The following is a 26,957-nucleotide window of genomic DNA, read 5'->3' on the forward strand; positions in this document are numbered from 1 at the left end:
AAGCTCACGTCTTACGTCCCTTACATGTGAAGACACAGTCAAGGGAGCAGCAGTCCCCAAACTGTGTTTCTGGGGACCCTATTGCTGGCATGCTTCGCAAACATAAACAAAGAGCTCCCTGGTAAGGAAAGTTAGGAAAATGCTGTCACGCGAAGCACTGCATCTGCCTCCTCCTCTACAAATTCATCGTACGTATTAACATACTCAAGTTTCTGAAAACACTGCCATAAGGAGAGATTTTCATTTAGTTCAGTTTGATGTTATCCAATCTTATGTGACCAACACATTACGTAGAACTGATCACTATCCCCCCGAAATGTTTGACAACACCCAAAGTATGCTTCCAAGTCATGTAAATTCTCTCCCAGCTCAGAAGTACACCAGCGTGCTCCGTGAAGAATACATCAGAGCTTCATGGGAACATTCTAGATGTATAATCCTTCCAACGCATTAGAAAATAGCAGCGATTGCTCTGAATGAAAAGAAAAATGATCTGCCGTGCTCTTTCTCTCTCTAGGATCCTATGACTTCCTTACAGTATTACTCAAAACTCTTAACTTCCGAGCCGCTGTGAAGAACAAACACACGTGTATTTGCAGCAAAGATAATTACTACTAATAAATTTGAAAATTTATTAAAATAAAATGAAAAATTAAGGGAGAAATTATAGCCTTCAGTGTACAACAGATGAGGAATGTTTAAAGAATATTCTGGTAAAAGAAAAGAGACCACTTAGATCTGTATCTACAAACTGGTAGGAATGTCCATGTTATAAAATTATAAAACAAGCAATTTGGCAAAACTGAACGTACTCTTATTATCAGACCCAGCAATGTGCTCCCCAAAGGAGGGGAGAACTTATATCCTCACGAAAACCTGCACGCAGATGTTTACAGGAGCTTTACTCACAATCGTCCAAACTTGGAAGCTACGAAGACGCCCTTCAGTCAGCAAATGGCACACCCAGACAGTGGTATACTATTCGTGCTAAAAAGAGACGAGCTATCAAGCCACAAAAAGCCAAGTGGCAACCTTCAATGCACATGACTAAGGGAAAGAAGCCAGTCTGAAAAGGCCATATACCGTGATTACAACTATCTGACATTTTGGAAAAAGCAAAACTATAGAGATGGTGAAAAGGTGAGTGATTGCCAGGGTTTTGAATCTCAGGGAGGCACGAATAGGCAGAGCACAGAGGACTTTCAGGGCACCGAAAGGACTCTGTATGGCATTATAACAGGGTCTATGTGTCATCATACACCCGTCACACCCACAGAATGCACAACAACAAGACTGACCCCAAGAGAAAACTATGGACTCTCGGTGATAATGGTGGGCTCATCAATTGTGACAAATGTCCCACTCTGGTGGGGGTGTTGATAGTGGAGGAGGCTGCCCATGTGTGAGGGGCAAAGGGTATATCAGAAATTTCTGTACCTTCCACTCAATGTTGCTGTGAACCGAAAACTGCTTTAAAAAATACTCTCAGAAAAAAGAAATGCAATGAAGAACGATGTGACTATATTAATTCTACTTTGTAAGCACAAAGAAAACAGCCCCCTCTCTCTTCCCTTCCCAATAATAATCTAAGTTTACATGTATAAATAAGATATGTATATACATAAAAAATTGCATAAGTGCTTGGGAGCAAGAAGAAAGGTGTGTAATGATAGTTACCCGAGAGTGGGGAGAGAAGTGATTAGATTTCACGTTTCACAAAAGACATGTATTATTGCTAAAAGTAAAAAAGAAAAAAAAGTTTTTTCCTTAAGTGAAAACACGTCTCCAAAGTTAAATTTAAGCAGCAGGACATCGTCATGGACGTGAGAGGCAGGAAATTAGCCTCCGAGTAAATGTGAGTTTCTCCATCCTTTGAAGAGGGGGGAGGGATGAAAAAGCATCGACAAAACTAGTCAACTAAATACCAAGGACGCTTAACAGAGACCTCCATCATGGGAGGGCTTGTTACAGATTTGGTAAATTCATCCTTCACAGAGAGAAGAGTCTGCAGAAATACCCCAAATACTCCTAAACCAAATGAGAGGTTCTGAATTACTGGGCATGGATGAATCCCACCGGCCAGGGCTTAGCTCACCTGGCTGATTTGAAAGCACAAAGGGGCCAAGTGAATGGGGAGTGAGGAATCTGGAAGCTTGAGGCTGCGTCCTCAACAGTCAGCACTTGCATGAAGCAAAGGCTATAATATTAAAGCCTTTTACCTCTTAATGGGCACACATTTGGAAATTCACACAGGCTCACATACTCCTTCGGGCATACATAAGTACAAAATAACTTATAAAAATGAAGTCTCACTTTCCTGAAAATGCTGCCAGTGTTGTCACATACTGGTCTACTATGTTTCCAACAAAATAAGACCTAACCGGAAAATAAGCCTTGGCATGATTTTTCAGGATGACATCCCCTGAACATAAGCCCTGATGCGTCTTTTGGAGCGAAAATTAATATAAGACCCGGTCTTATTTTCAGGGCAGTATGCACATTTGCTTCTCAAAACATCTGTTACATGAGTGCAAAGACCAAAATGATTCTTAAAATAATTTCCTACTTGATCCAAGCAGACACACAAGTGGAGACCAGCAGGTGGGCAACTGTGAGAAACCAGTGACCTGGGGTTAAATGATTCTTCTTTCTTCAGGATACTATCACCCTCCAAGCCATTGGAGAAATGCACATAATCAAAATTATACACCCACTTCTGATAGGTATTTCTTAAACACTGAATGAGATACAATTGGTTTTAAAAAATTGCCCAAACAAAAACCAGTTTTTGTAATAGATGCTTATTCTCCAAAGCATTCAATTCTTCAAGAAGGAAAACACACCGGATTCTCAGAAGGGAATTTACTTTTGTTTGCAGGTTTCCTTTTTTTTTTTTTTTTAAATGACACTATTTTCAAACTTGGAATTATGGCTCCCTGCCATCTTCGGGACACACAGCAGGTTTATTCACACTGATAGGAAATGATGTACACAGTTGATGTCCAGGTGAAAAGGTGCAGGACCCCAGTCAGGAAGACAAGTGTTCTCAGGAGCAGCTGGTATCTCAGGGTGTCCCCCCGGGAGGACTCCCATTCCCCTCAGGGGGTGGCTGGAACACACGGGTGGATCCCCCTGCCATGCCATCTTCATTTCCCACCAACTGCATGTATTACTTTTGAATATATTTTTATAAATGTTATGGTTTCTGAACTTTCCTTTTTAAACTATCTCATCTATAATTTCTACTAGGGGGAAAAAATCCATTTTTGTACCAAAAATTCTGTTAAGAAAAGCTGTTAAATGGTAGAGGCACATACGACAATAAGAAAAAGCACAAAATCCTTTTTGGCAGTGAAATGACTCTGTGTGACAGTGTCATGGTGGGCTCGTGTCATTATCCACTTGTCCAGACCCACAGAATGCACACCACCACGGGTAACCGCAAGGTACACCATGGCCTCTGAATGATGATGGCAAAACAAGGTGGGCTTATCAGTTGTGACAAACGTCCCCCTCTGGTGGGGATGTTCACAGTGGAGAAGGCTGTGTCCGAGTGAGGGCAGAGGGTACACGGGAAATTTCTGTACCTCCCCCTCGAAATTGCTCCAAAAACAAAGTCTGGATTAAAAAAGAAAAATCAGTAATAAAAGCTGTTAAAGTTCAGAGGCAAATATGACGATACTCACAGAGTCCTCTAAGGGGGGCCAGATGCCAGTCAGATCACATCTCTAGACCCCCAAACCACAAATGGGGTGACAGTCACTCCACATGTGTCTGTAAAGCCTGGAAGGAGGACGGAGGGAAGCTGGCTTTGCTAAGGTCAGTACATGGGTCTCAGAAGCAGCCTGAGGAGGAGAGTCTCGGTTCTCGTCAGATGGTGTCTGATACCATCTGCCTGGAACCCTACATGAACCCACTGAGTAAATTAAGGGAAGCATCCTGCCCAGCAGAGGAGACCTGCAAACCCCTTGGTCCAGCAAGTGGCACCCCCAGCAGGCCTTCCTGAGCTGGGAGTGCAAGGCCTCATGGTCCAGCTACAGTTTCAAAAGGATAACAGGAAGTGCTGGCCGTCGTGCTTTAAGGCATGAAGTCCTTGTCACACTCTGAGAGCAACCATAGGAATAGTCTGAACTTTTACTTCACTCTTTTAAAGAAATTCAGTCATGCCGAGGCTGCTGCAACTGAGGGTGAGAATTTACAGTGGGCTTTAAACTCCAGTACTGAGGAGCCCTTGAGGAAGGAGATGGAAAGAGAAAGACCAGCAGAGGTCCTCATGCTGCCTCCCAACCTGCACCAGCCACAGCTCTTGCAGGGAGGGGCAGAGCAGAGAGCTGGCCTGGCGTCATCCATTCAATGGCCTGTACTATTAGCGTCTCCAGGTGCAATGCGGGACAGACAGGGGACACCCAAGGGCTCCGGCAGCAGAGGAGGAGGGAAAAAGAAACAGCAGGACTTGGTTCCTGGAAGGTCTGCATTTCTGAACCTGGGCTCAACCTGAGAGCTATATCCAGGCAATCACAGGAAGCCCCATTCCGCCTGGATTATCATGTGGCTGCACGCGGTCCTCCATCCTTCAGAATCACTTCCAGGCACAGGTCCCTTTACAGTGGCCCTAATGCCTCATGTCACCTCCTTGGCACTCCATGGCTTCCATGGGAGCCATTTGCAGGGCCGAGCAGGGGCCGAGCTTCCCAGAAAGAGCACTGGGTCATGTTCTGGCCACTAAAGGCACCAGCGCTCGTGCTGATGGAGCAGAACAGTCTTTACAACAGTTTCCATAGGGAATGGGACAAAAACCACCAAATGGAAGACTTCATGAATATTTTCATTCTCACTGCTAGGGAACCAAGACGCTGAGATACAAAGCTTCTGCTATTCTTTTTTTTCCTGATTCAAAGTAACAATAATAAGACTAATAAGCCTGGCATTCCGTTGTAATGCGTCCGAGTGACTATATAAAGCAGGGACGACGGCTTGTAGCAGCCACACAGCAGCCAAGCTTGCATTTCCTGAAGCCAAGTCTCCATATCCCTGGAAAACAGCACAGTGGACACTGAAGCCATGCAGCTCTGCAGGGGCGAACTAAAATTAAAGAAGTCTTAGGAAATGGGCCCCTGCTGAATTCACGTGCTCAGGCGGCCTGCATCCTTGGGCGCACGTGCTAACAGAAGGAGACGGGCTCATCCATTTATAATTGCAGCTGTGATCCCTGGGTCTATTAAGTTCTCTCAATAAACTCTGTGTGTGACATATTTATTATCACGACTTATTTGACAGAACACTTATGGGTGTGACTCACTTTCCTTCACTTTTACTACTTTCCTTGTTTCCAAACCCACAATTCTAAAAAGCAAGGCAGCTGTGCCCAAGGAAGACAGGAAGAAGGGCTGTGATGACTGGCTTTGAGCTCGCCCTCCAGCGCCGTGCTGCAGCACACACCCTGATGGTGCTTTCGGTTCTGACTATGGGGAAGAGACAGACCACCACCCTCTCCCACGTCTAGCAAGTCATGAAACCCTGCAGTATATGGGTTCCACCCCTGCCTGAGCTCTGCTCTCCTAGAAGCTTCCACTTACTCTCGCTCTTCAACCCTCTGAAAGCCCTCAACAGGATGTCCCCACACAGAACGCCCTCAGATTTTGCTTTCTTTTACAAAAATCCAAAGCAAGCCCTAAAACACACACACACACACACACACACACACACACACACACACACACTGACTGAGATTTTGTTCTTAAACTCCAAAGGTAAGCTCAAAGTTCTTCTAACTTCTATGCCTTAAATATTCTGACTCACACATGCAACCTTAGTGCAAAGATGAAAACTGGCTCTCAAGGCTGCCCCTCGACGTGGGCTGAAGCAAAGTATAAAACCAGACACTCGCTACTGGGTCATCAAAGGAATTTCAGTGCTTCTAAGAGTTGTACCGTGAGAAGATAAACTCAAAGGTGCTTCCTTCAGTTAAACACACTTGAGGGAAACGCAGTGTAGGATAAGCTTCTCATTGCAGGGTAAACACAGGGCCAGCACCAAAGAGAGAGTGGATTGCCTACCACTTGGTAAATTACAGCACAACGCACAATGGACTCATTTTAACTAATAAAGGAGCTCCAAAGTCCTAATGACCAAAATGTCGCTATATAAACTTAAATTAGAAAATTACCTATTGTCTTCAGAGAATATGGCAAAGGACAAACAGAAGATATAGTACTGACACATTTTAAAGTAGGTGACAACACACAATGACATTTATTGAATTCAGTGATCGCTATGTCACATTTTGAGCATGTAAAAAAAATGACACACGGTCATGAAATCTTTGCTCACTGATAAAATCCAAATCTGAATAATCAAATATATAACATGAATAAAGATACTTGATTATTGATCCTTATTTGAGTGAAATATCCATATTGAGTTAATACTTAATCATTTTTCACATGGGTTCAAAGAACAATTACAGACACTTAACTATTCATCTCAATTTTTTTAGAAACTATCAACGCACAAAAATATATTGTATCAGTCACCATAATAGCTCTAGTATTAAAAGCCTACAGAGAAGATATTTCATTTGGTTTCATGAAGCACTTAAATAAATCAGCCAGAGATGAAAACCCAATATTAACTGTCCAGTATTATCTCCTCCTGACTTATACAGCGTTCTCTCAGGGGGAGTGTGGAAGGGTAAAGCCTCTGAACATACTGGCTTTCCCTCTGAAGAGATTACCGCATTTGAGCTCTAATAACTAGAATATTCTCATAACCAGCAAAGCACAATTCTCTGGTAGACAACCACAAAATGGTGCCATTCCCAAACTCACTCGTGTTTTTCAAGACCGTGAATGCCGAGGCATGGAACTATTGTTTGTTACTCGAATACTAACGGACAAACAGCTCCCCCACCATATCCCTCACCAGAAGAAATCTTTGATGGGCTATCCTGACTGAATTCTGCTGTTTCGGATGAGGCAGGTTTACCTAGAATCCAGTGTACGTAAGAAGCAAAAGGGGAAAACGCTGTTTCTTGTGATGAGTCAAATGCTTTATTAATTCATCCTTAAAATCTGGATCTATATATAGCATCAAAATTCTTCAGAACAACTTATGTTGGGAACCAGGGATCAGCAAAAGAGTCTGTGTTAGAAATCTGGGCCCACCTCCTGGTTTTACAAATAAAGTTTTATTGGAACTCAGCCACGCTCGTTTGTTTACATATTGTCTATGGTTGCTTTCCTGCTTTGACAGCAGAGATGAATTTTCAGGACAAAGATTGGTGACTTGCAAAGTCAAAAATATTTATTATGTAACTGTTTGAAAGCTTCCAACCCTTGCTACAAACTATTCTTTCCATCAACAATCAGAAAGCAATGCCTAGCATCTATGTAAGCAAACCCAAAATGTTATAATCATCCCTGTTCTCAACGTGTACAAGAATAAATGATGTTATTTTCCTAGGGGAAAAGGAACAGAGCTTCCAGGTCTTCCAAAAGTGTTATTGTTGGGGCGGCCAGATGGCTCAGGTGGTGAAAGCGCAAGCTCTGAACAACAGGGTTGCCGGTTTGATTCCCACAGGGGCCAGTGAGCTGCACCCTCCACAACTAGATTAAAGACAATGAGCTGCTGCTGAAGTTCCGGAGGGGCGGCTGGATGGCTCAGTTGGTTCAATTCCCGCATGGGATGGTGGGCTGCGCCCCTGGAACTAAGATTGAAAACGGCGACTGGACTTGGAACTGAGCTGCGCCCTCCTCAACTAGACTGAAAGACAATGACTTGGTGCTGATGGGCTCTGGAGAAACACACTGTTCCCCAATAAAAATTAAAAATAAATTAATTTAAAAATTTTTTAAAAAGTGTTATTGGTTCATGTCGACACAATGAAAAACAAACAAGGCCAAAACACTCTGAATTGCGCCTCACTGAAAGTTGAACTGCCATGTGCTATTTCGGGAGTGGATATCTCATCTCCCACGGCTTCTCAGCAGCAGTCTCTGTAAAATCCCTGACTGACTTAGTCATTTGTTGACTCCGCTGTGCTTCCTTCCTCATCTGAGAAATGGTGCTGATAACAGAGCCTAGATTCATGAGCTTTTAGGAAGATCAAGGTGCTAATTCTTGTGCAGCTCTAGAGCCAGAACTACCAGAGCACAGAGGAGCTGAGCGGTCTAACTGAGGCAGCTCAATGATGACCAGCAAATAAAGGTAGTCACGTTTTTCTATTTCCCCATGAAATGGTTCAGTGGAGGAGAGATTGTCCCCAAAACCTGAGAAGCCGAGACTTGTCATTTATCCAGAAGAAATTAGCACACATTTTTAATAAAATATTTAACAAGCCAATAAGTCTCTTTGTGTTCAGGGAAGCAGGGTGTGGGCTATTGTAAAAACATGAATAAACTGAGTCAAATTGGACAGACCTGTAGAGGTCCTAAGCAGAGCACAGTAGTAGGTTCCAGTTTATTAAAGTTGTGAGAAGTGATAAGAGCAAGGGCTCTTGTACCATGCTACAGCACCAATCCTTCGGTGAACGCCTCCCACGAACATTTCGTATGCTAGGACCTTCTAACGCGGCTGAGGAGATGAAAATAAGAGAAAATAAGTGCCAGGCCCTTAGGGGGACACGTTCGCCTCTTGATTTTCTCAGCCCTGCTTTCTACTGAGTACATGCGACCCAGTAGATAGAGGGGATTTCAGCCAACTTAGAGTACCGATGTGCTGCTCTCACAGCCCAAATCCTACCCAGACTCTTACTCACGGAACATGTATGGAAATCGATCACAGACAATGCTGCCCATTGCCAGTGTATATGTGTATTCATACATGCACACATAGACGAGACTAGACGGTAGATTACACTTAATGCAAAAGATGCATTTATCTGTAAAGTCACGTATTAAGTAATTTTGACAATCCGAATCCTTCTACGCGCATGAGAGACAGTAGTTTGAAGGTAGCCTTAATCAAAATGAGCATTTGGTAAAGTGAAAGTTGTCCATTTACCTGCTGCTAAGTCATACTTTCCCATAAGGAGTTTGCTTAAAGTGAGTCATTCCCATGAATGAAACACTCTTAAAATATGGATTCTGTCTGGTATTCAAATGGAGAGATTATGCATGCTTGTCAAGAAATAGAGAACAAGGAGTCTACAGGAGGTCTCTGCCTCTTACATGGTATGTAGATATCATTCCTGCTTTAGTCGAGCTTATTCACATTTCCTGGTGAATATCAGCCACGTTTCGACACTTGTCATGCGCAAACTACCTTAAACGGGTTTCACCCCAGCACTGTTTTCAAATGTCCTTTAACTACTAACAAAGTACATACATACTTCCATGGAAAAAGCAAGAACTCAACAAAGAACTACGCAATGCCTCAGGTACGCAAGGAACACCTTTCCATAGAAAGCCACCTGCCTTGGTCCGCCTACGTGACCTGGAGGGGCTACTTACGACACAGGGGGCGCGCTCTCATCCGCTGGCCCTAATTCTTATGAGAGGGTGTCTACAATTTCAAATTGAATTCACGCAACCTACCCACAACAGTGGGGACTGAACATGCCATTTCCAGGGCGGAGACCAGAGCCTGAACCAGCCAGGACCCTCCTTCCTTATTCACACTGGAGACAGCAGCAGAGAAAGCTCCAAAAGTGAATCCATCCATTAACACCCAGGGACCAAAAGGGAAAGGGCCAGTAACACGGATCTGCAGGTGAAGATGTTGCCTCTACTATTCTCACGGTGTGAAAGGGTCACAAGTCTTATTTTAAGAGACTCAGAAGTGTCATCAGCAGTTTCATGGGACACAATATTTACTCTGCTGGGAAGCGGGGGATGGGGGCGTATCATTAAAAGAAATTTCTTCATCTTCATACTTGGACTCAGTGAACAAAATAAATCATCAATAAATTTCATCTTCTACTCTGGGCGTAAGGCGTAGAGCCCATGACAACCTAACGAAAGGGTCATTTTCCATTGGCTCCTGCTGATCAAATGGAGAAAGGGGCAGATAGATTTGAACCACGCGATGGTCCAGGAGGGGACAAATCAGGCGTAATGAGGCCACACCAAACTGTGGCCAAAGCAGCCACGGAGGGCCCATCTCTCACAGCCCCTTGATCCCTCATTTACTGCTTCACTGCCCAACCCCCGGTGGAGATGTTCAATTTTTAACCAACCGTGAAACCAGTGTTTGGGGTCCTATCGAGAACACACGTGAAACGCATCAAGATTTCCTTGAAACTTTACACTGAGTAACCAATTTCTCTAAAAAAGCTATTTCATCTTTTCAGTGCCTCAGTTTCCAAATTTACCCTTCCATTTTTCTGTTGTAAACATACAGATTTTCAACTTTCTTCCTTTAATCCACAGTAATAACCAAACAATGAACACAACTGGGAAAAGGCTTCGTGTGATTTGCCTCCCTGTCTTGACTGAAAGCCATGCTCTGGGAAACAGAGAACAACCCTCTCTCTTCCGAACGAGCACCACAATCTAACCACATGAATTTTAAGTTATGGAAACTGGATTTTCTAAAAAGATATTTCAAAAGGCATTAAGAATACTCAGCAACATTTAAAAACAGAATGTCTTGCTTTTCTTTGAATCCTGGAAGAAATTAAAATTATGTAAGAAAAGTGTTAAAATACGTTTTGGATTATTACTTTCACATCAGTTAAAGGGACATGAGTATTGAGAGAAAAAGCCAGAAGTGGGCTTCTAAGGCCACACACATTTGGAAATCAATCAGTGGAGCTCCAGACAGTGCCAATACACAAATTAGGCAAATTGGACACTGGGAGCTCTGCAGCCCCACAGTGCAGCGGCATTAAAGTAATGACCTAGTTAATTCTCCAAGGATTCAATAATATGAAAAAAAGAAATGTTTATGGAAAATCTGGAACTGAAAATCTGTGTGTGCCCTTAGAGGTCATCAAACACAACTAGAGATTTTTTAAAATGTCTGTCCTCTTCCCATTGGAACGGGGCGTCTAAAAACAACATGCCTACTTCTCAACGTACAGGAGCTTGCTACGGCCGCCTCTGTACCCACACTCCTTTGCAAACACATCTAAGGTCAGGTGGTAAGAACACCAACGGGTCTTTTAGGCCAATTGGAAGACCACGGTAACACAGTGTCATTACACCCGGCCCCAGAAGAATCTGAAACGGTCTTCTGTGGCTTATGGACAATATATATTGTGATGGATTATTTTAATAGCTGTTATTCAATGAAGAAAATGTGCGATAATATCATTGAAATTATATTGGAGAAGCGTAAGGTGCTATCTGAATGTGACAATTATGGTCTATTGCTGTTCCAGTGACTGTTTTTACTTCAAAGGATAATTGACCCAGTGATGAGATGAGGCCTAGCTAATAAAGGTAAAGGGTGCCCGGGTGAAGACACTCTTCAGTCAGCCTGCAGGTACCATCTGCTTTATGAGGACTTGCGGTCAGCAGGTAGCATTCTGGTCAGAAGCTGCCCAAGTGAGAGCCAAGCTGATACCTCCAGAGTCGGGGTTGGGGGGGCAATCCACCCTGGACTCAGGTCCCTGGTAAGCACCAGGAGAAAACCACACTGGTTCATGCCACTCCTCAAATAGGGCCATGATGTTGGAGTAGTGCATGGTAACTCCAGGTGACATTAAACGATGATGTCTGTTGTTGAACAAATCTCAAGTTCATGTTAACATAATAAACCTGAGTGGGGTGGCACTGCGTTGACATCCAGCAGAAGTGGATTTGAGGGTAGGCTCCATCACTTCCTAGGTGTGTGACGTTGGAGAAATTGCTTAACCTCTCTGTTCATCTGGGAGAATATAGCCGTACTGATTTCACGGTTGTCTTGCGCGGACAGCGGGAGATAGTGCCTGGCATACAACAGACGGGGGCCGTCGTGACTGCCAAACAGGGTTTGCGGAGAGAAAGGTGTAGGGAGTGTTCCGTTTTCTCCTCCCCCCCATCTTTGGAAACTAAGGTGATAATGGAGGGCAAGCAAGGGAATAACTGGACCAGAGGCCCCACAGCACGCAGGCCTGTGCCCACCAGGACACACAGCCCACGGAAGTGCTACCAACAGTGATGGCACCAGCAAAGTGGGTGTCACTCAGGGTCTCTGCTCCCGCTCCCCACACAAGAACGCAGGGCAGGGTGAGGCCAAAAAGGAACACCCACGGAGCCATGGATGGGAAGTCACACCACTATATTCTCACTGGTGGCTGGGCTGGAGACACAGGAAGCAGGAGCCACAATCCGCTGTCTGCTTCTCTGCCAACCAACCAACCAACCAACCGACACCCCAACATGGCCACAGCAGTTATATTAGTGGCTAATGGCTAACCGGTAACAGCTGACGGCCGCCCAGCCACAGCAGATGGCCATCTGATTACAGCTGACGGCCATCTACTACCCGAGCCAGCACCTTTCCACGTGAGGCCGAGAGCCTGGAAACTGCTCTCTGGGGCTCTGTCCCCACAGTGGGTTAGCAGAGCAGACACAGAACTCTGAAAGCAATTTTTATCACTTCTTAGCCTAATTCTGCTCAAAGGTAGCCTACTCTGGCCTGGGCACGTCACCTGTTTTCACCGGAGGCCTTGACTACGGCAGGCTCAGTGAGATGGCTGGCCTCCCCGGAAGGGATTACGAAAAGCCCCTAAGCTGTCCCCTCATCCAGAAGAGGCCTGTTTCCCACTAGATAAACCTGGATAAGGACCCCACCACTGAGACTGAGCAGATGAAGGTCAGCACGCCCACCTGGAGAGGAGGACAGTAACGGCCTTCGGGGAGGGAAAGGGTTGGAGCAGAGCCCTGCAAGTGAGGGGAGGGGCAGAGACCAGAGCCGGAGCCCTGCCTACTCCTCACCCCTCCTACTGCGTTATTGCCTGTGCTGCACGTGTGAAGAAACGTGGAGCCAACTTCCTTCTTCTCCTTCAAAATGAAACCACTCCATTTCCTACAGATAAATTAGATTTACAGTGAGGCACGATAGAAAAGTGGGGCTTTCAACTAGTCTGTGTGATGTTTCGATCGTCCAAACCACATTGTCATCTGGGCCAATACGCCATGTGTGGTCCCTCATTGCGGAAGGAAAAACACTTGGGGTGGGACAGTCCCTGCAGCACTTGGGGTGGGACCAGCACTTCAGTATCAGCTCCGATTCCCACCAGGAGGAAACAGCTTGTCGCCAGGACAATGGAGAACCACAGGCAGAGGCTTCACACAGAGGGAGACTCTTACGCTCAGAAGAGTCAGTCCAGAGAGCGGACAGTAAATGCTTGAGCGCAATGTGGAAAAGGGAGTGACTCAGAAGGGCTTCTCCGTCTTCTAGACAAAGGACAGGCCCGGGGGGGAACCCTTGGAGCACTGTGTCTGGCTCCTGAAGGAGGAAAGAGAAGTGTCCTGGTGTGTCTGATCTCTGCCCTGCAGGTTGGGGTCTGCCCGAGCCACCTGTCCCGTTGTAGGTGTGGGCCACAGCTTCGGAACTGGAAGCTGTCAGCCTGCCATCACAGACAGAGGCTCACCTGACAGTCACTTTAGAACATGAAGGGGTGAGGTTCTTGTCCTTTTTAATGTAGAAATTGAGACCTCAAGAGTTACTAAACTGTAAGCCAGGCAGCCTAGCAGTTCTCTGCACAACACCTGCTCACATCCAAGAAGATGACAGCAAAAGAAGAGAGACTCAGAGGTTTTCTCAGTCATTTGTCTTGTACTTTTTTTATGTTTTCATTCTTTAGTTGCCTCTGCTTTCAGGAAATCCCACTTTAGAAACAGCTATTTTTCCGTTTGCGAGTCTATTTTTTTTAGCAAAACTTTGAAGCAAAATTAAAAAAAAACAACAAAAAAAAACAGTTTTTACCTGATTCCTAAAATGCATTGACATTCTACCAACTTTAAGTCTTTTTTTCTGAGAAAACTGAACATAATGATTCATTCTAGATTCATTCTAAAAACATGCACACATAAAACATAATGCAACGGGGTAGGGGATCTGTGGGCGGGACAATGGCGACCCGCCCCTGCCATAGTGTTTGCCTTAAAGATTAGAGCACGATGACCCATCAGCCTCACCCACTTGGAATATATCTCCATATCCAAAGGTGTGGTGAACCAAGTTTCATGGAAATTTATGTTTGTACAGTTAAGACTTACAGTAGACAAATGGTGGGTGTCTTATTTCAAAAGTGGGGAGTGGTACCAATGATTTTAATAGACTCAAAAAAACAACTAGGAGTCTACTGGATAATGGAGTAACAAAAAGCAGTCTTGATGACATAAGAAGTTCAATTAAACTCCAGTCTCTGTCTAAGTAGGATTTCCCGACCTGCCAACAGCAGTTTTTCATTTTCTTCCTAGAACTACACATCGTGGGGACCTCAAAGAACGTGGTCCCTGGAGCCACTTGCTTCCTTTACACTGCCACCTGTGGCTCTGTTCTATCCTACGGTGCATGCATTTATGTTTATCTGTTTTCACCCATTGCCCCTAAAAATTTAGCCTTCCACATCACCAGCACAATTTCACTATTTCCTGGCAGCTTTATGTAGTGACATGTTTAAGAGATGCAAGGCAGATTTCAATTTTATGGATTAGCATTAAAGCAAGATTTATAGACTGTTCAGACCACTGGAGAATTACAGAGCCCACAGAAGCAACAGCACGTCCCCAGAGATGATATTGGAAGGATCCATGGTGATGACCTTTCCCCCCTGGCATTAAATGTCCCCAAGCCCTACACATCCCAATGTCAATTCCCTTCCAGGCAGAGGAGCAGGAGGTAGGTTTCCAGGCTGCTCCCGCATCACCTAAAATGATAATGAATGGAATCATCTCTCTCCAGCCAACTCCCATCGACATCACCAGGCACCCAGATCGGGAAATGGGCTGAGAAGCAGACTCAGGGGATCTGGGTTAAGAAGGTGGTAAAAAGCAGCACCACGTGAGCACAGTTTGAACCCACAAGTAGAGGACACCCTTCCTGGGCATATCTGGATGCCTGAGGGCTGTAGAGTTGTGTCCCAAAACGTGCTGAGAGGTAAGAGGAGAAAGGAGATCTTAGGATGCTTTTTTTTTCCAGGAGTATCTGGACACATCCCACAAACACCCACATATAGATAAATGAAGTATTTCATGTAATGCCATTTATAAAGAACAGACACGATATAAAGCACAGTGTTGGGCTTCGTTCAGATCAAAAACAAGGACTGAGCAACGGCTGGGTCCCGGGCGCAAGGCTGGGGCTGGGGGCTGAGGGCCTGCGGCTCCAGGTGTGGCCACCCGCAGCGCTGCCTCAAGAGGTGGGTGCGTGAGACCACTTTCCCACTTGTCCTTGCAATTCTTTCCCCAGAGCCTGTCACTGCCCTGGGGTCCATCATTTCTCTGTCCTTTCTTGGGAAATATTCATTCAGACTAAGGAATGTCACTACATTCAAGTATGCCCAAGGAGAATGAACTTCAAGCGCCATGGCTGGGAAAATTCAGGAAGCCATGAGACCTCTGGCTGGCTGGCTGGCTACTCAGTCCCAGGCCCAGGTACCAGCGCCTGCCAGGAACAAGAGAAATCCTGGGCCAGCTGCTTTGAGCTCAGACCTACTCACTGGTGCATTTGGGGGATGGAGGGCCGCAGGGGGTGTAGCTCCTCCACGTGCCTCCTAGATCGCCTCCTCCCCAAGTGAGCTGAACTTTGCCCTGAGACCAACGCTGCAGGAGCCCTGTGACATTTGCAGGTGGCTGGTGTGTACTGGGGGCGGGTGGGGTCGTCTTGGTTGGGAGGAGCAGTGCTGTCTGTTGTGGAGGGTTCCTAAACGTCAGCGGGCACCAGACCCAGGGGAAACTCCCACGAGGCCCTCAGGGCACTAACAGCTTGCCCTTCAGTGGAGACTGACAGGCTCTGGCCCTGGACCGGACTCGGCAGGGAAACTTGCCCTTGACCCCGGCCTCCAGAGCAGCCCGCCGCCGAGGGGCAGGCACCCCGCTCCTGGATTTCAAAGCCACACTGGGTTCAGCCGGGTGGCACAGCAGGCAGCCATCTCAAGGGGTCCCCAGCGACCCCTCCCAGGGGAAAACGCTGGGTCCCCCACTCTCCAGCTGTTCCAGAGGCGGCTCCAAGGTGGACTCAACAAGTTCCCGGGCGGCGCAGCGCCGCCTGCAGCCCAGAGACCCCGAGGACGCGCAGCTGTGTCGCCGGGCGCGCAGGCGGCAGCCGCCGGCGGCTCCTTCCACCGCCTCCTGCAGCTCCGGGCTCGGGAGTCGGCGGGCGGGGGCTCCTCCACTCCCTCCGGATCCCCCACCCCACGCACGCGGCGGCCCGGCCCGCGCCGCCCCCACCCCGCCCCCGCCGGCTCGGGGCTCCGCCCGCCTCGGTGCCAGCCGGGCGCACAGGCGGCGGGCGCGCGGCTCCGGTGCCCTGTCCTCCGGCCGCGCGGCTCCACCGAGTGGCTGGGTCCCGGGGGCGGCTGCAAGGACTTCCCTCCGGCTCCCTCCTGCGCGCCACCCCCAGCTCCCGGCCCGGCTCCGAGATCTCGCCGGGGACAATCGCAGTAAATGAGGACATCGGAGCAGCGCGAAGCCGGGTGGCTGGGGCTGGCTCCGCCGCGCCGCGGGCCAGCGAGCGCGCGGGCGTCCCCGGCGCCGGCCGAGCCCCCGGCTCCCCGCGCGCTTCGCTGAGCCGGGCCGGAGGGACGCGGGCTGCGGCGCGGGGGCCGGCGGCGGCGGACACAGCCTCCCCCGCGCGGGCGCCCTGCCCCGAGTGCTCGTGCTCCGCGCCGCGCCAGGCTCGCCCGGGTCCGCGGCGAGACATGCCCGCGCCGGGCGCTGCACCGACCCCGACTTGTCCGTGAGCCGCGCAAGGTAAGCGGCGCCCCGCGCCCGGACGGGCGCCCACCCGGCTCGGCCGCTCGCGCTCGCCCACGGGCTTCGGCGGCGGCGGGGGCTCGGACGTGCCGCTGCGATCGCGGGCGGGCGGGGGGCGCGGGGGGCGAGGTGACGCCACCACAGCTGGCGCGGCAGGGTCGCCGAGCGGCGTCCGGCAACTTTGGCGATGGCCACGGAGGAACGTGGCTGCGCGGCTGCGAGGTCGCCTCTCCGCAAACGCCACAGCCTCGCGAGCGCCCGACAGCCCCCGCCGGGCAGGACTGGAGGCATCGGGGGCGGCCGGGTCGCGGAACGTTTCGAGGGTTTTAAGTCTTTTCCCAACTAAAGCGAACGGGCAACGAAGGCCGATTAACTTCGGGGGGGGGCGGAGGGTACGTCCGGGAGGAGCAGGGGGTCCCCGCCTGGCACGGGGCTCCAGCGGGCGAGAAGGCAGACGCCCTCGTGAAACGCCCGTCTCCTCCCGTGGCGCCAGGGCTCCTGGGCCGGGGTCGTGGTCCCGGGGCTCCCCGGAGCTGGCACCCGGTCCGAGCAGAACAGGTGTGGGAAACCGACCAACGCTGCAGACCCAGAGCGGGCTTGCCGGCAGGCTGGGGCGGAGGGCGCGCGGGGCTGCCCGGGCCGGGGCAGTGCCTTCCGCCCCAAGCCAAGAGCGAGGGTCTGCGTCTGGCTGGTTCATGCCCAGGGCTCCTGGCCGGTGTCTCCATTGCTCAGATAAAGAGCCTGTCCCTGTGACCTCAGCATTCTACTACCCGCAAATATGCCACAGGGAGATGGAGCTGGCGATAAGGGGATGCCAGGAGTGGGGGAGGAGAGAGGCCTCTGAAATAGGGGAGAAAATGGGTGCCTTTAGCTCCTCTACAGAACAGGGATCCTGCCCTGACCCCTCTCCTACTGCAGGGCTGTGCCTGGGGGCTGGAAGCCAGGTCAGACCCGGAGCCAGAAGCCAAGGGAAGCCGTTTAATTTGACCTTGTCTAAGCAGACAAGGAGCTTAAATTCTGCGGAAGCATCCTGAGGTGAACTGGCCTGAGTGGGAAGGAACTTTGGGCTGGCCCTGCCTTGGCCAGCAACCCACTCCATCATGGCACAAGCCTCAGTACAGAGTGGCAGAGATGGAGGTGAGGGCGCTTGCAGGTTTTCCCTGGGCAGGATCTGCTGAGGGGTTACCTTTCCACTTGCCAGTGGGGGACTGTCAAGGTAACAGCGCTGAGGACTTGATTAAAAAATAGCACCCCAGTCACCTGACCTGGGCCATGCCCAGTGTGTGGCACATACAGGAACAGGCTTGAACCTTATTCAGCTTATGCTACAGATGGAACAGAAAGTAACCACCATGTCTCTTTGCTGGGGCGGAAAGTGAAGGTTTTACTATTCACATTGTGCTATTTATTACATTCATATCCTGTTGAATGTGACTTTTCAAAGAAAAGTTCATATTTATCTTTGCCATTTTTTCTGCAAGAATGATTAGCAAAGGTGCACAAACAGCTCACAGGAAAAATGCAAGTCCTGCATGCCTCCCTAGATATTAATAATTTACTATCCACGTTTACTACTCACATTGCATGGCACTGCTACTCATGTGGTTTTATTAGAGGCGCATTTGGAGAAAAAACTATCTAGCACAGTTATCACTAATTGCATGATTTTGCATAAATTATGTTAGCTACAGAGAATTTGAGATTTTCTTCACTAAATTCATCATTTCCTTAAAGATGGAATGATTCAGTTTAATTTCCTTAGCTACTCGAAAGACCTCTACTTAAAGAAGACAGGATACCCTTGAATAGCAAAGTATGCCTGTAAACTTACTACAACTGCCATGGCTTCATTTCTTATTTTGGTGGTTAAGACTTGGAGTTTTTACTTAAATCAGGCCGGTGATCCCAGTGACAAGCTGGTTAAGAAACAGGCTGGCTTCTAAGACAAAGCTGGATACGTAGCTCTGTGTTTGCACCAAAGAGCTTTCGAAAAGTCCTACGGAGGGCTGGATGCTCTCTGACTGTACACACTGGGGGGGGGGGGGGAGGGGCTTCTCTCTTCTGCCACAATTGTTTTCCCCACGGCAGGATAGGCAATTTTTGTCTTTTGTTTCTCCCTCTGTAGGGAAAAATCAATTAAGTAAGTATGTAAATAAAGCCTTGTGCATGAAGGGCGTCCGTCTCCTAGGAAGACTCCTATACATGGAAACAGGGAGTCAGAAAATAAAAATGATTCTCACAACTAACAGTTGGTCAGAGCAGAGCGGCTGGACAGATGCGTTCACTTAGCTAGACATTTGTATTCTCCTGTAAGCGCTCACCCTTGGCTGTCTCATTTGGACAAACAGCTACTGAACCCTCTTGTATGAGAAGCAGATTACAGGCTGCTTCGCAGGGGATAATGATAAGGAAACCGTAGCTACACCGCAAAGCAGCACCCCATGGACGAGCACTGATTTAGGACAGTAGCGACAGGGTCACCAGGACTGTTTTATCCTGAAGCTCTGGGCCAGCCCACCAGACAGCAGGGGAGGTGCAGGCTCCTTGACCAGCCAGTGGCACCTGGAAAGCCTGGGTAACCGCACAAATCCCGTATGGTTGAGGCAAACCACAATCATCTGGGGAATGTGCGGTCATCACGACTCCCCAGATCGAACTGGCATCGTTATTTTAAACAATGCTTCCAACAATGGGAAGAGCTGTATCCCTCCCCCCCACTATAGCCCTTCATTCCCCAGCCCAGAAGTAGCTGACATAATTCATGAGGCAGAGCCCTTTCAGTTGCCTCACATATTTGATTTTAATATTTCATAATGTTATGGAATATTTCAGTATTTTAAAGCAAAATTTAATATGATTGATATTATATGACAATCATATTGTGCTTTTATTACCGTGAAATGTGCAGACAAACATTTGGACAAGTCTGTACCCAATATCTGAGCTACCTTGTAACATACATGTAACAGAACATTATACCTTTTAATCCGTTTATTTTAAAAGTATATTTTTCTTCTGTAGTGAGGGGAGAGTAGAGATGTGGTACCATGTTATGGGGACCCTGCCAGGATTCATATAAATAAGTTGTTTAGATATCAGCTCATGTTAAACAGTAAGCCATACAAAGTTTAGGTTCGAACCTTTGGACCAGGAATGGTACTCTATCTACCTAGCTATTTCAGATCCAAAGTTGTGAAGGTGTCTCCAAGCAACAAAGACTCTAACCTCTCAGGTTAAAAATCCATAAATTCAGAGACGGCTCCTGGTTCCAAATTCAATTCGTGACATAAACTCTTCCAGAGGCTCTTGGACCATAAAGCACCAGGATGTTCAGTATGAGTTTGTCATCCATGTTTCAGACATCATTCGTCCCGTAAATGAATGAGTGGAGGGACTTGGAGCAATAAAGATATTATCGAGTGACACAGCACTGATCTAAATAAAAACAAGACATTCTAACCTGATAGCTCTGTGTCTTTCTGCCGAGCGCATAGTCCCAGTTCTAATTGGGGCTGAGAGAAAATGAACTTGAGGGAAGAAAAGCAGATACCAGGGACAAGAAGGAATTGTGCTTCTAAATTATAAACCTTTTGGCTAATACCTTATTTCAAAGGGATTTGGAAAGAATGACCTCCAAAGTCATTATTTGTGAGTACTGTGCTTTTATAGAGTATGGAACTAATTCTTCAAAGTCCTGTACTTCCACAGACTCGCTCTCTTTACCATGTCATCTTGTTGTTAGGGAGTCTGAGCAAGAAGGGACCAGAGCGAAGACCACATGTGTACATTGTAGGCTCACGTGAGTTCCACGACCACAGCCATTAACAAGTGAAGAGACTTAAAAAATCTTAACAGCAGGCAAGATGCTGGCCGAAGTTTCTGTTGCAGTTATTATGGAAAATTCCAATTCAATCCTTAATAATCTAGCCTTGGGCATAAAATGAAATGCAGTAAACTATAGCATATGAGAGACATGAGAAGGAGACGATGGCAGGCCAGAAATACTACCAGCAGCCTTGCAAATAAAAGTTGCCCTCTCCTCAATACTCCAGAGAGAAAGGGGACAAAGGGGAGGCTGACAGTCTGAGGGACTCATTTCAGCTGCTTTGTTGAGGAACCAGCGTGGGGGTACACCATATCCCTGGCCCACCTTACTGAAACTAACTAGTCTTTTTGTTCCTAGGTCTCTCCACACTGCTTGTGCCCTGGGAAGTATCCCGTGTTTGTCCGTGGCCCATTTCTTTATCTTTTCTGTATGTCCTTAGTGTTTAGATTCTGAACACCTCGTATGATCTGCGTTTTGCTTCATGAAAACTGCTTATTTTTGTAGAAAGCAATTTTAGCATTGTTGGAAATGTGGTGGAACTACAAAGTGTGGGACACAGAAATGGGCAAGCATAGGGAAGGTAGATTGATCTGCAGGTGATTTTCTCCAGAAAGGACTGCTGGTTTGTGGAAATGTACTGAGCAGTAGCAGCAGTGACCATGGCCGTGGCCACATGTGCGACAATGCAGAACAGAGTGAGAGGTCCTTAAGAAGCTCACGTCCAGAAGGGTGAGAGGAAGTGGGAGGGAGAATCAGGTTAGGACGAGGGGCCTGCTTTGGCTCCAGGAAAGAGTGATGGTCTGGCTGAGACAAAGGTTGAGATGGGACTCCTGGGCCCGGCCACTTATATCCTGGGGCATCAGCCCAGTGGGCAGGGGCTCAGGGCAAAAGACTTGTATGGAAAGAATGAGGCATGACGTTGGGCAAAGGCTTAGGGAAGAGGGCAGGAGCCAGGAGAAGCAGTTCGAAGCCAGCTTGAGAAGGAACCAGCAGGATAGGGAGGGCCTCTTTTCATTGGCAATCGGTCACCACTGAATGCTTTGAAGAGTAACACAAATGGAGAAGATTATGTCTTACAGCTAGAGATAAACCGGAGAAGAGGGATTGGAGACCAGTAGACAGGGTGTGACAGGTGAGAACTAACTGGTACTAAGAGTGAGTCCTGGCATGGATGTAAGGGGCCACTGTGAGAGAAACATCTTTGTAACGTGGCCAATCTTGGTAACATGGCAACGTGAAGAAGGAATTAGATGATGCATTGGGCTGAGCGAGGTGGAGGGTGACATACATGGATGTAGAGACGTCAGGGAGGCAGTGGGTTTCCGGGGAAAGATGTGACTCCTATTAGAAACCCGAGTTTGAGCTTTTAACTGGAAATATTATTTTTAAAAAATACGTTTTTCATCATCTCTAACTCCTTAGCCTTCTATGAGAAACACTTTCAAAGAGGAGAAAAAGGGACCAAAGGATTCACAACACAAAGAAATTATTAAAGGACTACGGATCGTACTATCTAATAACAACAGGTTCTTAATAAATATTTAATAAGGCTATTCACAATAAACCTAGTCAGTGATTCTGCTAGAAATTTAGGGAACCAAGATTGAGTGACAGTTTTCCCCTTCATTTCAAGCTATTACTTTTTTCCTAGTCAAAATTGAAAGGAAGTATTATGAGAAGACGGGGAAAAGAAAGACTGCTTCTAGACATGAGCAATCCTTACATCGGGCCACTCTGTTTAGAAAAAGAAAAAGACTATCAAAGATTTGGGCTTTTCCACCATCAAACCCAACCACAGAGTTTCCTTTGGTCAAAATTCAGTTGGGTAGAAGGTGAAGTTTTAAAGACAATGTGTTTGAGTTTACTGACCTCGTATTAGAGGAAAAGAAACAGACAAGGAGACAGGAGAAACTCCATCTTGCCTCAGTCAGGTGGACTGAATGTTCTTGTACCCTACATGCTGACATCTTCGTTGAAAGGAAGTTTCACTAGCACCTTACAAAATACTGGAGAGCTCACAGGGTCAGCCCAAGTTACCCAGAAGACACCTGTCTCAGCCTTCACCTCACATCTCAGTTTGACAATACGACATCAATCCCATTGATGTCTGTGCCAGACCCATCAATGTATCACTGTTTTGTGGTTTTTTTAAATCAACACCGGAGTGGTACAGAAAGACCTGCTTTCTTTTTTGCTTTTTTCCTTGTTGAAACCGCATGGCACAAAAGACTAGTTTCCTGTTGAGCATGCACTTGAGACTTGCATAGCTCGGAGAAGTGTGGGCAGGAACCGTTCCCAAGAAAAGTTCATACTACATGCAAGTGGAGAGGGTTTGAAATGAAAACAATGCTGAAAAAGGCAAGTTTCTCGCTTTCACACACTGTTTTTCCCTTGACTTCTCGGGCCACAGCAGAGTCCCATGGTAGCTGCTTTTCTAAATTATTACTCTGTGTGTGTGTGTGTGTGTGTGTGTGTGTGTGTTTTAATAGTAGCCATTAGCTTGATGGTTTCGCAGAAGTAGTTTCCACTCTTGCTTAATTTGTCGTGTTCTTGCTCTGTACATGTCTCCTTACATAATATCAACGCCCCACTAAGTATATGTCTACTTTATTTATGGCGTCTATCAGATTTGCTAGTGTGGCAAAAACACACAGGGTTCGGCTGAATGATGGGATTTCGCACATGGTCGGAACAGTGGCTCTATGAAAAGATCACCGCTTCTTACTGGGCAGGGGAAGCTCAGGGTAGGCACCCCTCCTCCGTGGGGTGGGGTCTGCTGGAGCCATAGAGAATGGGCCGTAAGTGACCCAGGGCTCGTGGCTCTTGGTTCATTCCTAGTGGTGATTTAAATTCTCTACTGAAGCATCAATTCTAACTCTAGACCTAAAAAGAGTCCGTGAAAATGACCACAGGCGTGCCCCACTATAAAACAAAAACCTAGGGCAACTGTTTAATCAGCCATTCAAAGTTGAAACGTTCCAGACGGTTCTCAGACATGTTTCTCTCAAGCAGTATAATCAGTGTCACCCATATGCACAACGCGTTCCTAAGTGTCCTTGCCATGATCCACTCCATGGCTGACGGCAGCACGAGACCCACAGATGCTTCCTAGGCACCCACCCCTGAACGCTCATCACAGTGGATCGGAGCTGAGAGCGGTGTCCAGGCAGCCCTGTCTGCATTCACACCCCCTGTGCTGCCAGCACCTGTCTGTCTGACCGTGGGCACCGACTCACCCATCAGTGCCTCAGTTTCCCCATCGGTATAAAAATAACTTCTCCTTCAGAAGGCGTTTGGAGAATGCAGTGTGAGAACACATATAAAGTGCAGAACCCAACCGGCGGCCAGTACTGCGAAATGTTAGCTCGTATACTACCTTTACTCTCCCAGCTTATCTACAGCTTGCTCAGGACTCTGACCAAAACCATAGGCAGGCCGGAGCTTGAAATCAGGCAGTTGGTCTCTAGTTCTTAAGGATCACGTGGCACCACATAGTCAGGAATCACCATGTCCAGAAACGACTCTCAAAGACGAGAGTGCTAAGCGGATGACCTTGAGTACAGCCTCACCAATTTATAAGACCCTATGTGTAAAATCCAAAAGCCAATCATTCGCTGCAAAAAAGCTCCCACTACCAAGAGACCTCACACCCCAGGTCGGTGGTTGAGAAGAGCTGCCCCTAGCCGCGGAATCCTAGGAAGAGACATAGATGTGTTGTGTCCCCAACCAGAAACATCACAAGAACAAAGGTGTGAACATGCCAGATGCCGGCAGTACAACTGCCAGGCGCCAATTTACTTGGAATTTGCCCCTTGACCTCAATCCACATGGCAAAAGACCTATATTCAAACCGTGACCATCATGGCTCTCTAAGTGTCCCCCTCTGTGGAAGGTGACTCCACCCCAATGGCTGATAACACCAGTGAGGCCCCCCAGGCCGCAGAAGGGCACCCGCTCCCCACGACCTGGGCTCTGCTAATGATTTCCCCAACATCTGGCTGAGTCCCAGGTTCATTCTAGAAACAATGGAAGGGGCTGGCAGTCCTGGCTCCCCTGGAACATTGTTCACTTGTCGCTTCATTCAATAAATATATACGGGCACCTTTTCTATGCCACCTGTTGCTCTAAGCTTTGGGGAACACACAGAAAATAGAAGAGAATGGGGTGGGGAAGAAAATGAACAAACAGAAACTGTAGACCATGGCTCTTATCATAGACGCATTACTAAAACGATCTCTGCCGCCCTGAGATCTCCATGCCCCAGAAATTCTGACTGACCTGGACTCGAGTGGCGGCCAAGGTGCTTTTTCTAGAGAGCCAGGCTCAAGGATGGCGCCCTTCAGGAAAATGCATGCTTTCTTCTTCCTGTGGGGGCCCAGCCTCCCTCTGGCTTCTCATCTCCTACACATCTCAAAACGCTTTCTGAAAAAACCGCCAAAACACCGTGTAAAAGGTTCCACTTCTTCACCACCTGTGTTCTCCTGCAAAGCTTCAAGAAGGCCAGAGTACAAAGGGGTCATCTGAGGTTCTAGAGAGACTTGTGCTTCCCTTTCTAGTACATTTTTAGCATTCTGATGTGCATGGAATATTGTTTCATCATGCTTACTCACTACAGTGCCAACTTCTCTTCATGCGGCTACGTGTCTTCCCCCACTGTTCTTTCTTCCCCTCTCCCACAATCCATGTGAAGTAAGAGGGTGGCAGTTCCAAGGAGGTGCTGGAGAGATGAAAGGATAGAAGCAGGACCACAGAAATGTAAAGTCAAAATACAATTATTCATTAACTGCAACACTTGTGCTTCACAGAACATGAAACTGTGTGATGTCCCACCTCAGATGCAGGTATCACCTTGCCTGTTGTTTTGCCCTAGGACGAACTGTCAGGGTCCATTCTGGACTGGAGGAGAAGGGTTGTTGTAAGTGCCCCCTAACGGGCAGTGGAAAAGCTGACAATAGTGGCTCCATACATCAAAATGTCATGTGTGTCTGCTCCTGTCCACAGCAAGCAGGATGGTCTGACTTTCCTGAGCCCCACCCCTTCCTCTCCTGTGTCTGCCTGTCTGTCTGTCTGTCTGGTTCTCACCCTCATGGCCCTTTGTCCCTCTCTTTCTATCCCCATTCTTTCCTCTCCATGTTCATCTTAACAAATACACAGTAGTGTAGAATTATACTTCTAAATATTAATTTCGTTGATTGAATATAATTTTATATCCGGTGTTCTCAATTCAAAGTAAGAAAAAAATGGAAGTTATTTATTTCCTGTAACCCTCTGTGCCAAAACACACTCCCCTCTGGAGCAACCTGACTCCACGGCACGCTCAGGCCCTCTGGGTTTTTCCCTGAAGGTCAGAACTGCCTCCTCTACAGCAAAAAACAAAGTCTGATTGGAAGGCTGAGAATAGCCAACATTCCACACTCTATAAAATGTTCACGTTATTGCAAGCTATTGAGATTTCTGAATTAAAGTCTTCATTTATTTTGCCACAACTACATCCCACTCCCAAGAAGAAACCTGGATAACAGAAGAACAGGCCTACTGGTACTCACCACCAATTCACATTTACTACAGATATGTGATACAGACTCCAGTGTTCTTCCTGATTAAATATATACCACTTCTGTACCATCTACTAATTTTTGTGAGTGTGTGGGCCATCTCTTTCTCCACCATCAGCACTCAAAAAATAATAATACTTTAGAACAACCAAACTCAAGATACTTACACCAGGGTTCAGGAGAGAAAAGTCTCTGGACGTGGTTTTACTTAAATTAATGAAACTATCTCTTTCTGTCCACTCATCTAGTTCCTGTCGAGGTTTCAGACAGAATGCAGCCACGTTCCACCTAGATCCAGGAAGTGCAGAAAGAACCCATGGAAACCACAGTGACGCTGTACTCATCCAAAGCCTTCTGAACATGTCGTGCCCCAGCTGTGAGGATGATGTGATGTGTATCATTATATTCTTAATTAGCAAGTATGGAAGGCTGACTGAGTTCAGCAGAAAGAGGAGGTGCTGAGAGGGATCTAGGCTACAAACGTACATTTGTGTTAGGAGAGAGAACCGACACACATCCAAGAAAAGTGACTCACGCTCTAGGCCTGCTCTTCCATGGGGAGGCCGTCCAGACTCCCCAGGGAGCACTCTTAGTACTTTCCTCCCCCTCCTCCTTTCTCCGTGGTGGTCCTGAGCACAGTGGGCTGGTGTCACCCATCAGTGCGTGTCTCTCCCGTACTGAGCTACATATTCCAAGGACCGTGCCTCGTTTTCCTGGCAGGAGTCCTGC

The 26,957-nt window shown here is 47.4% G+C and overlaps 2 protein-coding genes across 4 annotated transcripts in view; one reads left to right on the forward strand and one right to left on the reverse strand.

Moving 5' to 3' along the window:
• Positions 1–26,957, reverse strand: part of DOCK1 (dedicator of cytokinesis 1) — a 453,094-nt gene that overhangs the window by 200,340 nt on the left and 225,797 nt on the right. The gene's annotated exons all lie outside the window — the stretch shown is intronic.
• The window catches only part of INSYN2A (inhibitory synaptic factor 2A), a 57,258-nt gene continuing 47,017 nt past the window's right edge, over positions 16,717–26,957 (forward strand). For both annotated transcript variants that reach the window (XM_081074114.1, XM_081074116.1), the window contains exon 1: positions 16,717–16,844. The gene's annotated coding sequence lies outside the window, so the exon portion shown is untranslated. The remainder of the gene's footprint in view (positions 16,845–26,957) is intronic.

Source organism: Rhinolophus hipposideros (genome assembly GCF_964194185.1).
Source record: "Rhinolophus hipposideros genome assembly, chromosome: 15".
In the NCBI taxonomy this organism is placed as follows: Eukaryota; Metazoa; Chordata; class Mammalia; order Chiroptera; family Rhinolophidae; genus Rhinolophus; species Rhinolophus hipposideros.